Consider the following 15,769-nt stretch of genomic DNA (forward strand, 5'->3'; position numbering starts at 1 on the left):
GGGTTAGTATGTCGAAAATCTCGAAAAAACACAAAGGGGTTAGTATGGCGAAAATGTTGAAAAAACAAAGGGGTTAGTATGTCGAAAATATCAAAAAAACACAAAGGGGTTAGTATGTCGAAAATGTCGAAAAAACACAAAGGGGTTAGTATGTCGAAAATGTCAAAAAAACAAAAAGGGGTTAGTATGTCGAAAATGTCGAAAAAACACAAAGGGGTTAGTATGTCGAAAATCTCGAAAAAACACAAAGGGGTTAGTATGGCGAAAATGTCGAAAAAACAAAGGGGTTAGTATGTCGAAAATGTCGAAAAAACACAAAGGGTTTAGTATGTCGAAAATGGCAAAAAAACACAAAGGGGTTAATATGTCGAAAATCTCGAAAAAACACAAAGGGGTTAGTATGTCGAAAATATCGAAAAAACATAAAGGGGTTAGTATGTGGAAAATGTCGAAAAAACACAAAGGGGTTAGTATGTGGAAAATGTCGAAAAAACACAAAGGGGTTAGTATGTGGAAAATGTCGAAAAAACACAAAGGGGTTAGTATGTCGAAAATGTCGAAAAAACACAAAGGGGTTAGTATGTCGAAAATGTCGAAAAAACGGAAAGGGGTTAGTATGTCGAAAATGTTGAAAAAAAACAAAGGGGTTAGTATGTCGAAAATGTCAAAAAAACACAAAGGGGTTAGTATGTCGAAAATGTCGAAAAAACACAAAGGGGTTAGTATGTCGAAAATGTCGAAAAAACACAAAGGGGTTAGTATGTCGAAAATGTCGAAAAAACACAAAGGGGTTAGTATGTCAAATGTCTAAAAAACACAAAGGGGTTAGTATGTCGAAAATGTCGAAAAAACACAAAGGGGTTAGTACGTCGAAAACGTTGAAAAAATACACGTAGGAAAAACACAAAGGGGTTAGTATGTCGAAAATGTTGAAAAAACACAAAGGGGTTAGTATGTCAAATGTCTAAAAAACACAAAGGGGTTAGTATGTCGAAAATGTCGAAAAAACACAAAGGGGTTAGTACGTCGAAAACGTTGAAAAAATACACGTAGGAAAAACACAAAGGGGTTAGTATGTCGAAAATGTCTAAAGAACACAAAGGGGTTAGTATGTCGAAAATGTCAAAAAACACAAAGGGGTTAGTATGTCGAAAAACTCGGAAAAAGCACAAAGGGGTTAGTATGTCGAAAAAGGTTAAAAAAACACAAAGGGGTTAGTATGTCGAAAATGTCGAAAAAACACAAAGGGGTTAGTATGTCGAAAATGTCAAAAAAACAAAAAGGGGTTAGTATGTCGAAAATGTCGAAAAAACACAAAGGGGTTAGTACGTCGAAAACGTTGAAAAAATACACGTAGAAAAAACACAAAGGGGTTACTATGTCGAAAATGTCGAAAAAACAGAAAGGGGTTAGTATGTCGAAAATGTCGAAAAAACACAAAGGGGTTAGTATGTCGAAAATATCGAAAAAACATAAAGGGGTTAATATGTCGAAAATGTCGAAAAAACACAAAAGGGTTAGTATGTCGAAAATGTCTGAAAAACACAAAGGGGTTAGTATGTCGAAAATGTCGAAAAAACACAAAGGGGTTAGTATGTGGAAAATGTCGAAAAAACACAAAGGGGTTAGTATGTCGAAAATGTCAAAAACACAAAGGGGTTAGTACGTCGAAAACGTTGAAAAAATACACGTAGAAAAAACACAAAGGGGTTAGTATGTCGAAAATGTCGAAAAAACACAAAGGGGTTAGTTTGTCGAAAATGTTGAAAAAACACAAAGGGGTTAGTATGTCGAAAATGTCGAAAAAACACAAAAGGGTTAGTACGTCGAAAACGTTGAAAAAATACACGTAGAAAAAACAGAAAGGGGTTAGTATGTCGAAAATGTCGAAAAAACACAAGGGGGTTAGTATGTCGAAAATGTCTGAAAAACACAAAGGGGTTAGTATGTCGAAAATGTCGAAAAAACACAAAGGGGTTAGTATGTGGAAAATGTCGAAAAAACACAAAGGGGTTAGTATGTCGAAAAAATAGAAAAAACACAAAGGGGTTAGTATGTCGAAAACGTTGAAAAAATACACGTAGAAAAAACACAAAGGGGTTAGTATGTCGAAAATGTCGAAAAAACAGAAAGGGGTAAGTATGTCCAAAATGTCGAAAAAACACAAAGGGGTAAGTATGTCGAAAATGTCTAAAGAACACAAAGGGGTTAGTATGTCGAAAAACTCGGAAAAAGCACAAAGGGGTTAGTATGTCGAAAATGTCAAAAAAACAAAAAGGGGTTAGTATGTCGAAAACGTTGAAAAAATACACGTAGAAAAAACACACGTAGAAAAAACACAAAGGGGTTAGTATGTCTAAAATGTCGAAAAAACAGAAAGGGGTTAGTATGTCGAAAATGTCTAAAGAACACAAAGGGGTTAGTATGTCGAAAAACTCGGAAAAAGCACAAAGGGGTTAGTATGTTGAAAATGTCAAAAAAACAAAAAGGGGTTAGTACGTCGAAAACGTTGAAAAAATACACGTAGAAAAAACACAAAGGGGTTACTATGTCGAAAATGTCGAAAAAACAGGAAGGGGTTAGTATGTCGAAAATGTCGAAAAAACAGAAAGGGGTTATTTTGTCGAAAATGTCGAAAAGACACAAAGGGGTTAGTATGTCGAAAATGTCAAAAAACACAAAGGGGTTAGTATGTCGAAAATATCGAAAAAACATAAAGGGGTTAATATGTCGAAAATCTCGAAAAAACACAAAAGGGTTAGTATGTCGAAAATGTCTGAAAAACACAAAGGGGTTAGTATGTCGAAAATGTCGAAAAAACACAAAGGGGTTAGTATGTCGAAAATGTCGAAAAAAACACAAAGGGGTTAGTATGTCGAAAATGTCAAAAAAAACACAAAGGGGTTAGTATGTCGAAAATGTCGAAAAAACACAAAGGGGTGAGTACGTCAAAAACGTTGAAAAAATACACGTAGAAAAAACACAAAGGGGTTTCTATGTCGAAAATGTCGAAAAAACAGAAAGGGGTTAGTATGTCGAAAATGTCGAAAAAACACAAAGGGGTTAGTATGTCGAAAATCTCGAAAAAACACAAAGGGGTTAGTATGGCGAAAATGTCGAAAAAACAAAGGGGTTAGTATGTCGAAAATATCAAAAAAACACAAAGGGGTTAGTATGTCGAAAATGTCGAAAAAACACAAAGGGGTTAGTATGTCGAAAATGTCAAAAAAACAAAAAGGGGTTAGTATGTCGAAAATCTCGAAAAAACACAAAGGGGTTAGTATGGCGAAAATGTCGAAAAAACAAAGGGGTTAGTATGTCGAAAATGTCGAAAAAACACAAAGGATTTAGTATGTCGAAAATGGCAAAAAAACACAAAGGGGTTAATATGTCGAAAATCTCGAAAAAACACAAAGGGATTAGTATGTCGAAAATATCGAAAAAACATAAAGGGGTTAGTATGTGGAAAATGTCGAAAAAACACAAAGGGGTTAGTATGTGGAAAATGTCGAAAAAACACAAAGGGGTTAGTATGTCGAAAATGTCGAAAAAACACAAAGGGGTTAGTACGTAAAAAAGGTTGAAAAAATACACGTAGAAAAAACAGAAAGGGGTTAGTATGTCGAAAATGTCGAAAAAACGGAAAGGGGTTAGTATGTCGAAAATGTTGAAAAAAAACAAAGGGGTTAGTATGTCGAAAATGTCAAAAAAACACAAAGGGGTTAGTATGTCGAAAATGTCGAAAAAACACAAAGGGGTTAGTATGTCGAAAATGTCGAAAAAACACAAAGGGGTTAGTATGTCGAAAATGTTGAAAAAAAACAAAGGGGTTAGTATGTCGAAAATGTCAAAAAAACACAAAGGGGTTAGTATGTCGAAAATGTCGAAAAAACACAAAGGGGTTAGTATGTCGAAAATGTCGAAAAAACACAAAGGGGTTAGTATGTCGAAAATGTTGAAAAAACACAAAGGGGTTAGTATGTCAAATGTCTAAAAAACACAAAGGGGTTAGTATGTCGAAAATGTCGAAAAAACACAAAGGGGTTAGTACGTCGAAAACGTTGAAAAAATACACGTAGGAAAAACACAAAGGGGTTAGTATGTCGAAAATGTCTAAAGAACACAAAGGGGTTAGTATGTCGAAAATGTCAAAAAACACAAAGGGGTTAGTATGTCGAAAAACTCGGAAAAAGCACAAAGGGGTTAGTATGTCGAAAAAGGTTAAAAAAACACAAAGGGGTTAGTATGTCGAAAATGTCGAAAAAAAACAAAGGGGTTAGTATGTCGAAAATGTCAAAAAAACAAAAAGGGGTTAGTATGTCGAAAATGTCGAAAAAACACAAAGGGGTTAGTACGTCGAAAACGTTGAAAAAATACACGTAGAAAAAACACAAAGGGGTTACTATGTCGAAAATGTCGAAAAAACAGAAAGGGGTTAGTATGTCGAAAATGTCGAAAAAACACAAAAGGGTTAGTATGTCGAAAATGTCTGAAAAACACAAAGGGGTTAGTATGTCGAAAATGTCAAAAAAACATAAAGGGGTTAATATGTCGAAAATGTCGAAAAAACACAAAAGGGTTAGTATGTCGAAAATGTCTGAAAAACACAAAGGGGTTAGTATGTCGAAAATATCGAAAAAACATAAAGGGGTTAATATGTCGAAAATGTCGAAAAAACACAAAAGGGTTAGTATGTCGAAAATGTCTGAAAAACACAAAGGGGTTAGTATGTCGAAAATGTCGAAAAAACACAAAGGGGTTAGTATGTGGAAAATGTCGAAAAAACACAAAGGGGTTAGTATGTCGAAAATGTCAAAAACACAAAGGGGTTAGTATGTCGAAAATGTTGAAAAAACACAAAGGGGTTAGTATGTCGAAAATGTCGAAAAAACACAAAAGGGTTAGTACGTCGAAAACGTTGAAAAAATACACGTAGAAAAAACAGAAAGGGGTTAGTATGTCGAAAATGTCGAAAAAACACAAGGGGGTTAGTATGTCGAAAATGTCTGAAAAACACAAAGGGGTTAGTATGTCGAAAATGTCGAAAAAACACAAAGGGGTTAGTATGTCGAAAAAATAGAAAAAACACAAAGGGGTTAGTATGTCGAAAACGTTGAAAAAATACACGTAGAAAAAACACAAAGGGGTTAGTATGTCGAAAATGTCGAAAAAACAGAAAGGGGTTAGTATGTCCAAAATGTCGAAAAAACACAAAGGGGTTAGTATGTCGAAAATGTCTAAAGAACACAAAGGGGTTAGTATGTCGAAAAACTCGGAAAAAGCACAAAGGGGTTAGTATGTCGAAAATGTCAAAAAAACAAAAAGGGGTTAGTACGTCGAAAACGTTGAAAAAATACACGTAGAAAAAACACAAAGGGGTTAGTATGTCGAAAATGTCGAAAAAACAGAAAGGGGTTAGTATGTCGAAAATGTCTGAAAAACACAAAGGGGTTAGTATGTCGAAAATGTCGAAAAAACACAAAGGGGTTAGTATGTCGAAAATATCGAAAAAACATAAAGGGGTTAATATGTCGAAAATGTCGAAAAAACACAAAAGGGTTAGTATGTCGAAAATGTCTGAAAAACTCAAAGGGGTTAGTACGTCGAAAACGTTGAAAAAATACACGTAGAAAAAACACAAAGGGGTTAGTATGTCGAAAATGTCAAAAAAACACAAAGGGGTTAGTATGTCGAAAATGTTGAAAAAACACAAAGGGGTTAGTATGTCGAAAATGTCGAAAAAACACAAAAGGGTTAGTACGTCGAAAACGTTGAAAAAATACACGTAGAAAAAACAGAAAGGGGTTAGTATGTCGAAAATGTCGAAAAAACACAAGGGGGTTAGTATGTCGAAAATATCGAAAAAAACAAAAAGGTTAGTATGTCGAAAATGTCGAAAAAACACAAAGGGGTTAGTATGTGGAAAATGTCGAAAAAACACAAAGGGGTTAGTATGTCGAAAAAATAGAAAAAACACAAAGGGGTTAGTATGTCGAAAACGTTGAAAAAATACACGTAGAAAAAACACAAAGGGGTTAGTATGTCGAAAATGTCGAAAAAACAGAAAGGGGTTAGTATGTCCAAAATGTCGAAAAAACACAAAGGGGTTAGTATGTCGAAAATGTCTAAAGAACACAAAGGGGTTAGTATGTCGAAAATGTCAAAAAACACAAAGGGGTTAGTATGTCGAAAAACTCGGAAAAAGCACAAAGGGGTTAGTATGTCGAAAATGTCAAAAAAACAAAAAGGGGTTAGTACGTCGAAAACATTGAAAAAATACACGTAGAAAAAACACAAAGGGGTTACTATGTCGAAAATGTCGAAAAAACAGGAAGGGGTTAGTATGTCGAAAATGTCTAAAAAACACAAAGGGGTTACTATGTCGAAAATGTCGAAAAAACAGAAAGGGGTTAGTATGTCGAAAATGTCGAAAAAACAGAAAGGGGTTATTTTGTCGAAAATGTCGAAAAGACACAAAGGGGTTAGTATGTCGAAAATGTCAAAAAACACAAAGGGGTTAGTATGTCGAAAATATCGAAAAAACATAAAGGGGTTAATATGTCGAAAATCTCGAAAAAACACAAAAGGGTTAGTATGTCGAAAATGTCTGAAAAACACAAAGGGGTTAGTATGTCGAAAATGTCGAAAAAACACAAAGGGGTTAGTATGTCGAAAATGTCGAAAAAAACACAAAGGGGTTAGTATGTCGAAAATGTCAAAAAAAACACAAAGGGGTTAGTATGTCGAAAATGTCGAAAAAACACAAAGGGGTGAGTACGTCAAAAACGTTGAAAAAATACACGTAGAAAAAACACAAAGGGGTTACTATGTCGAAAATGTCAAAAAAACAGAAAGGGGTTAGTATGTCGAAAATGTCGAAAAAACACAAAGGGGTTAGTATGTCGAAAATCTCGAAAAAACACAAAGGGGTTAGTATGGCGAAAATGTCGAAAAAACAAAGGGGTTAGTATGTCGAAAATATCAAAAAAACACAAAGGGGTTAGTATGTCGAAAATGTCGAAAAAACACAAAGGGGTTAGTATGTCGAAAATGTCAAAAAAACAAAAAGGGGTTAGTATGTCGAAAATGGCAAAAAAACACAAAGGGGTTAATATGTCGAAAATCTCGAAAAAACACAAAGGGGTTAGTATGTCGAAAATATCGAAAAAACATAAAGGGGTTAGTATGTGGAAAATGTCGAAAAAACACAAAGGGGTTAGTATGTGGAAAATGTCGAAAAAACACAAAGGGGTTAGTATGTGGAAAATGTCGAAAAAACACAAAGGGGTTAGTATGTCGAAAATGTCGAAAAAACACAAAGGGGTTAGTACGTAAAAAAGGTTGAAAAAATACACGTAGAAAAAACACAAAGGGGTTAGTATGTCGAAAATGTCGAAAAAACGGAAAGGGGTTAGTATGTCGAAAATGTTGAAAAAAAACAAAGGGGTTAGTATGTCGAAAATGTCAAAAAAACACAAAGGGGTTAGTATGTCGAAAATGTCGAAAAAACACAAAGGGGTTAGTATGTCGAAAATGTCGAAAAAACACAAAGGGGTTAGTATGTCGAAAATGTTGAAAAAACACAAAGGGGTTAGTATGTCAAATGTCTAAAAAACACAAAGGGGTTAGTATGTCGAAAATGTCGAAAAAACACAAAGGGGTTAGTATGTCGAAAATGTCAAAAAAACAAAAAGGGGTTAGTATGTCGAAAATGTCGAAAAAACACAAAGGGGTTAGTACGTCGAAAACGTTGAAAAAATACACGTAGAAAAAACACAAAGGGGTTACTATGTCGAAAATGTCGAAAAAACACAAAGGGGTTAGTATGTCGAAAATGTCGAAAAAACACAAAGGGGTTAGTATGTCGAAAATATCGAAAAAACATAAAGGGGTTAATATGTCGAAAATGTCGAAAAAACACAAAAGGGTTAGTATGTCGAAAATGTCTGAAAAACACAAAGGGGTTAGTATGTCGAAAATGTCGAAAAAACACAAAGGGGTTAGTATGTGGAAAATGTCGAAAAAACACAAAGGGGTTAGTATGTCGAAAATGTCAAAAACACAAAGGGGTTAGTACGTCGAAAACGTTGAAAAAATACACGTAGAAAAAACAGAAAGGGGTTAGTATGTCGAAAATGTCGAAAAAACACAAGGGGGTTAGTATGTCGAAAATATCGAAAAAAACAAAGGGGTTAATATGTCGAAAATGTCGAAAAAACACAAAAGGGTTAGTATGTCGAAAATGTCTGAAAAACACAAAGGGGTTAGTATGTCGAAAATGTCGAAAAAACACAAAGGAGTTAGTATGTGGAAAATGTCGAAAAAACACAAAGGGGTTAGTATGTCGAAAAAATAGAAAAAACACAAAGGGGTTAGTATGTCGAAAACGTTGAAAAAATACACGTAGAAAAAACACAAAGGGGTTAGTATGTCGAAAATGTCGAAAAAACAGAAAGGGGTTAGTATGTCCAAAATGTCGAAAAAACACAAAGGGGTTAGTATGTCGAAAATGTCTAAAGAACACAAAGGGGTTAGTATGTCGAAAAACTCGGAAAAAGCACAAAGGGGTTAGTATGTCGAAAATGTCAAAAAAACAAAAAGGGGTTAGTACGTCGAAAACGTTGAAAAAATACACGTAGAAAAAACACAAAGGGGTTAGTATGTCGAAAATGTCGAAAAAACAGAAAGGGGTTAGTATGTCCAAAATGTCGAAAAAACACAAAGGGGTTAGTATGTCGAAAATGTCTAAAGAACACAAAGGGGTTAGTATGTCGAAAATGTCAAAAAACACAAAGGGGTTAGTATGTCGAAAAACTCGGAAAAAGCACAAAGGGGTTAGTACGTCGAAAATGTCAAAAAAACAAAAAGGGGTTAGTACGTCGAAAACGTTGAAAAAATACACGTAGAAAAAACACAAAGGGGTTACTATGTCGAAAATGTCGAAAAAACAGGAAGGGGTTAGTATGTCGAAAATGTCTAAAAAACACAAAGGGGTTACTATGTCGAAAATGTCGAAAAAACAGAAAGGGGTTAGTATGTCGAAAATGTCGAAAAAACAGAAAGGGGTTATTTTGTCGAAAATGTCGAAAAGACACAAAGGGGTTAGTATGTCGAAAATGTCAAAAAACACAAAGGGGTTAGTATGTCGAAAATATCGAAAAAACATAAAGGGGTTAATATGTCGAAAATCTCGAAAAAACACAAAAGGGTTAGTATGTCGAAAATGTCTGAAAAACACAAAGGGGTTAGTATGTCGAAAATGTCGAAAAAACACAAAGGGGTTAGTATGTCGAAAATGTCGAAAAAAACACAAAGGGGTTAGTATGTCGAAAATGTAAAAAAAAACAGAAAGGGGTTAGTATGTCGAAAATGTCTGAAAAACACAAAGGGGTTAGTATGTCGAAAATGTCGAAAAAACACAAAGGGGTTAGTATGTCGAAAATGTCGAAAAAAACACAAAGGGGTTAGTATGTCGAAAATGTCAAAAAAAACACAAAGGGGTTAGTATGTCGAAAATGTCGAAAAAACACAAAGGGGTTAGTACGTCAAAAACGTTGAAAAAATACACGTAGAAAAAACACAAAGGGGTTACTATGTCGAAAATGTCGAAAAAACAGAAAGGGGTTAGTATGTCGAAAATATCAAAAAAACACAAAGGGGTTAGTATGTCGAAAATGTCGAAAAAACACAAAGGGGTTAGTATGTCGAAAATGTCAAAAAAACAAAAAGGGGTTAGTATGTCGAAAATGTCGAAAAAACACAAAGGGGTTAGTATGTCGAAAATCTCGAAAAAACACAAAGGGGTTAGTATGGCGAAAATGTCGAAAAAACAAAGGGGTTAGTATGTCGAAAATGTCGAAAAAACACAAAGGGGTTAGTATGTCGAAAATGTTAAAAAAACACAAAGGGGTTAGTACGTCGAAAACGTTGAAAAAATACACGTAGGAAAAACACAAAGGGGTTAGTATGTCGAAAATGTTGAAAAAACACAAAGGGGTTAGTATGTCAAATGTCTAAAAAACACAAAGGGGTTAGTATGTCGAAAATGTCGAAAAAACACAAAGGGGTTAGTACGTCGAAAACGTTGAAAAAATACACGTAGGAAAAACACAAAGGGGTTAGTATGTCGAAAATGTCTAAAGAACACAAAGGGGTTAGTATGTTGAAAATGTCAAAAAACACAAAGGGGTTAGTATGTCGAAAAACTCGGAAAAAGCACAAAGGGGTTAGTATGTCGAAAAAGGTTAAAAAAACACAAAGGGGTTAGTATGTCGAAAATGTCGAAAAAACACAAAGGGGTTAGTATGTCGAAAATGTCAAAAAAACAAAAAGGGGTTAGTATGTCGAAAATGTCGAAATAACACAAAGGGGTTAGTACGTCGAAAATGTTGAAAAAATACACGTAAAAAAAACACAAAGGGGTTACTATGTCGAAAATGTCGAAAAAACAGAAAGGGGTTAGTATGTCGAAAATGTCGAAAAAACACAAAGGGGTTAGTATGTCGAAAATATCGAAAAAACATAAAGGGCTTAATATGTCGAAAATGTCGAAAAAACACAAAAGGGTTAGTATGTCGAAAATGTCTGAAAAACACAAAGGGGTTAGTATGTCGAAAATGTCGAAAAAACACAAAGGGGTTAGTATGTGGAAAATGTCGAAAAAACACAAAGGGGTTAGTATGTCGAAAATGTCAAAAACACAAAGGGGTTAGTATGTCGAAAATGTTGAAAAAACACAAAGGGGTTAGTATGTCGAAAATTTCGAAAAAACACAAAAGGGTTAGTACGTCGAAAACGTTGAAAAAATACACGTAGAAAAAACAGAAAGGGGTTAGTATGTCGAAAATGTCGAAAAAACACAAGGGGGTTAGTATGTCGAAAATATCGAAAAAAACAAAGGGGTTAGTATGTCGAAAATGTCGAAAAAACACAAAGGGGTTAGTATGTCGAAAATGTCAAAAAAACAAAAAGGGGTTAGTACGTCGAAAACGTTGAAAAAATACACGTAGAAAAAACACAAAGGGGTTAGTATGTCGAAAATGTCGAAAAAACAGAAAGGGGTTAGTATGTCCAAAATGTCGAAAAAACACAAAGGGGTTAGTATGGCGAAAATGTCGAAAAAACAAAGGGGTTAGTATGTCGAAAATGTCGAAAAAACACAAAGGGGTTAGTATGTCGAAAATGTTGAAAAAACACAAAGGGGTTAGTACGTCGAAAACGTTGAAAAAATACACGTAGGAAAAACACAAAGGGGTTAGTATGTCGAAAATGTTGAAAAAACAAAAAGGGGTTAGTACGTCGAAAACGTTGAAAAAATACACGTAGAAAAAACACAAAGGGGTTAGTATGTCGAAAATGTCGAAAAAACAGAAAGGGGTTAGTATGTCCAAAATGTCGAAAAAACACAAAGGGGTTAGTATGTCGAAAATGTCTAAAGAACACAAAGGGGTTAGTATGTCGAAAATGTCAAAAAACACAAAGGGGTTAGTATGTCGAAAAACTCGGAAAAAGCACAAAGGGGTTAGTATGTCGAAAATGTCAAAAAAACAAAAAGGGGTTAGTACGTCGAAAACGTTGAAAAAATACACGTAGAAAAAACACAAAGGGGTTACTATGTCGAAAATGTCGAAAAAACAGAAAGGGGTTAGTATGTCGAAAATGTCGAAAAAACAGAAAGGGGTTATTTTGTCGAAAATGTCGAAAAGACACAAAGGGGTTAGTATGTCGAAAATGTCAAAAAACACAAAGGGGTTAGTATGTCGAAAATATCGAAAAAACATAAAGGGGTTAATATGTCGAAAATCTCGAAAAAACACAAAAGGGTTAGTATGTCGAAAATGTCTGAAAAACACAAAGGGGTTAGTATGTCGAAAATGTCGAAAAAACACAAAGGGGTTAGTATGTCGAAAATGTCGAAAAAAACACAAAGGGGTTAGTATGTAGAAAATGTAAAAAAAAACAGAAAGGGGTTAGTATGTCGAAAATGTCTGAAAAACACAAAGGGGTTAGTATGTCGAAAATGTCGAAAAAACACAAAGGGGTTAGTATTTCGAAAATGTCGAAAAAAACACAAAGGGGTTAGTATGTCGAAAATGTCAAAAAAAACACAAAGGGGTTAGTATGTCGAAAATGTCGAAAAAACACAAAGGGGTTAGTACGTCAAAAACGTTGAAAAAATACACGTAGAAAAAACACAAAGGGGTTACTATGTCGAAAATGTCGAAAAAACAGAAAGGGGTTAGTATGTCGAAAATATCAAAAAAACACAAAGGGGTTAGTATGTCGAAAATGTCGAAAAAACACAAAGGGGTTAGTATGTCGAAAATGTCAAAAAAACAAAAAGGGGTTAGTATGTCGAAAATGTCGAAAAAACACAAAGGGGTTAGTATGTCGAAAATCTCGAAAAAACACAAAGGGGTTAGTATGGCGAAAATGTCGAAAAAACAAAGGGGTTAGTATGTCGAAAATGTCGAAAAAACACAAAGGGGTTAGTATGTCGAAATGTTGAAAAAACACAAAGGGGTTAGTACGTCGAAAACGTTGAAAAAATACACGTAGGAAAAACACAAAGGGGTTAGTATGTCGAAAATGTTGAAAAAACACAAAGGGGTTAGTATGTCAAATGTCTAAAAAACACAAAGGGGTTAGTATGTCGAAAATGTCGAAAAAACACAAAGGGGTTAGTACGTCGAAAACGTTGAAAAAATACACGTAGGAAAAACACAAAGGGGTTAGTATGTCGAAAATGTCTAAAGAACACAAAGGGGTTAGTATGTTGAAAATGTCAAAAAACACAAAGGGGTTAGTATGTCGAAAAACTCGGAAAAAGCACAAAGGGGTTAGTATGTCGAAAAAGGTTAAAAAAACACAAAGGGGTTAGTATGTCGAAAATGTCGAAAAAACACAAAGGGGTTAGTATGTCGAAAATGTCAAAAAAACAAAAAGGGGTTAGTATGTCGAAAATGTCGAAAAAACACAAAGGGGTTAGTACGTCGAAAATGTTGAAAAAATACACGTAGAAAAAACACAAAGGGGTTACTATGTCGAAAATGTCGAAAAAACAGAAAGGGGTTAGTATGTCGAAAATGTCGAAAAAACACAAAGGGGTTAGTATGTCGAAAATATCGAAAAAACATAAAGGGGTTAATATGTCGAAAATGTCGAAAAAACACAAAAGGGTTAGTATGTCGAAAATGTCTGAAAAACACAAAGGGGTTAGTATGTGGAAAATGTCGAAAAAACACAAAGGGGTTAGTATGTCGAAAATGTCAAAAACAGAAAGGGGTTAGTATGTCGAAAATGTCGAAAAAACAGAAAGGGGTTATTTTGTCGAAAATGTCGAAAAGACACAAAGGGGTTAGTATGTCGAAAATGTCAAAAAACACAAAGGGGTTAGTATGTCGAAAATATCGAAAAAACATAAAGGGGTTAATATGTCGAAAATCTCGAAAAAACACAAAAGGGTTAGTATGTCGAAAATGTCTGAAAAACACAAAGGGGTTAGTATGTCGAAAATGTCGAAAAAACACAAAGGGGTTAGTATGTCGAAAATGTCGAAAAAAACACAAAGGGGTTAGTATGTCGAAAATGTAAAAAAAAACAGAAAGGGGTTAGTATGTCGAAAATGTCTGAAAAACACAAAGGGGTTAGTATGTCGAAAATGTCGAAAAAACACAAAGGGGTTAGTATTTCGAAAATGTCGAAAAAAACACAAAGGGGTTAGTATGTCGAAAATGTCAAAAAAAACACAAAGGGGTTAGTATGTCGAAAATGTCGAAAAAACACAAAGGGGTTAGTACGTCAAAAACGTTGAAAAAATACACGTAGAAAAAACACAAAGGGGTTACTATGTCGAAAATGTCGAAAAAACAGAAAGGGGTTAGTATGTCGAAAATATCAAAAAAACACAAAGGGGTTAGTATGTCGAAAATGTCGAAAAAACACAAAGGGGTTAGTATGTCGAAAATGTCAAAAAAACAAAAAGGGGTTAGTATGTCGAAAATGTCGAAAAAACACAAAGGGGTTAGTATGTCGAAAATCTCGAAAAAACACAAAGGGGTTAGTATGGCGAAAATGTCGAAAAAACAAAGGGGTTAGTATGTCGAAAATGTCGAAAAAACACAAAGGGGTTAGTATGTCGAAAATGTTGAAAAAACACAAAGGGTTTAGTACGTCGAAAACGTTGAAAAAATACACGTAGGAAAAACACAAAGGGGTTAGTATGTCGAAAATGTTGAAAAAACACAAAGGGGTTAGTATGTCAAATGTCTAAAAAACACAAAGGGGTTAGTATGTCGAAAATGTCGAAAAAACACAAAGGGGTTAGTACGTCGAAAACGTTGAAAAAATACACGTAGGAAAAACACAAAGGGGTTAGTATGTCGAAAATGTCTAAAGAACACAAAGGGGTTAGTATGTTGAAAATGTCAAAAAACACAAAGGGGTTAGTATGTCGAAAAACTCGGAAAAAGCACAAAGGGGTTAGTATGTCGAAAAAGGTTAAAAAAACACAAAGGGGTTAGTATGTCGAAAATGTCGAAAAAACACAAAGGGGTTAGTATGTCGAAAATGTCAAAAAAACAAAAAGGGGTTAGTATGTCGAAAATGTCGAAAAAACACAAAGGGGTTAGTACGTCGAAAATGTTGAAAAAATACACGTAGAAAAAACACAAAGGGGTTACTATGTCGAAAATGTCGAAAAAACAGAAAGGGGTTAGTATGTCGAAAATGTCGAAAAAACACAAAGGGGTTAGTATGTCGAAAATATCGAAAAAACATAAAGGGGTTAATATGTCGAAAATGTCGAAAAAACACAAAAGGGTTAGTATGTCGAAAATGTCTGAAAAACACAAAGGGGTTAGTATGTGGAAAATGTCGAAAAAACACAAAGGGGTTAGTATGTCGAAAATGTCAAAAACACAAAGGGGTTAGTATGTCGAAAATGTTGAAAAAACACAAAGGGGTTAGTATGTCGAAAATTTCGAAAAAACACAAAAGGGTTAGTACGTCGAAAACGTTGAAAAAATACACGTAGAAAAAACAGAAAGGGGTTAGTATGTCGAAAATGTCGAAAAAACACAAGGGGGTTAGTATGTCGAAAATATCGAAAAAAACAAAGGGGTTAGTATGTCGAAAATGTCGAAAAAACACAAAGGGGTTAGTATGTGGAAAATGTCGAAAAAACACAAAGGGGTTAGTATGTCGAAAATGTCAAAAAAACAAAAAGGGGTTAGTACGTCGAAAACGTTGAAAAAATACACGTAGAAAAAACACAAAGGGGTTAGTATGTCGAAAATGTCGAAAAAACAGAAAGGGGTTAGTATGTCCAAAATGTCGAAAAAACACAAAGGGGTTAGTATGTCGAAAAACTCGGAAAAAGCACAAAGGGGTTAGTATGTCGAAAATGTCAAAAAAACAAAAAGGGGTTAGTACGTCGAAAACGTTGAAAAAATACACGTAGAAAAAACACAAAGGGGTTACTATGTCGAAAATGTCGAAAAAACAGGAAGGGGTTAGTATGTCGAAAATGTCTAAAAAACACAAAGGGGTTACTATGTCGAAAATATCGAAAAAACATAAAGGGGTTAATATGTCGAAAATCTCGAAAAAACACAAAAGGGTTAGTATGTCGAAAATGTCTGAAAAACACAAAGGGGTTAGTATGTCTTAAATGTCGAAAAAACACAAAGGGGTTAGTATGTCGAAAATGTCGAAAAAAACACAAAGGGGTTAGTATGTCGAAAATGTCGAAAAAACACAAAGGGGTTAG

The sequence above is a fragment of the Urocampus carinirostris genome, chromosome 6 (genome assembly GCF_059441175.1).
Source record: "Urocampus carinirostris isolate Australia breed hairy pipefish chromosome 6, RoL_Ucar_1.0, whole genome shotgun sequence".
Classification (NCBI taxonomy): Eukaryota; Metazoa; Chordata; class Actinopteri; order Syngnathiformes; family Syngnathidae; genus Urocampus; species Urocampus carinirostris.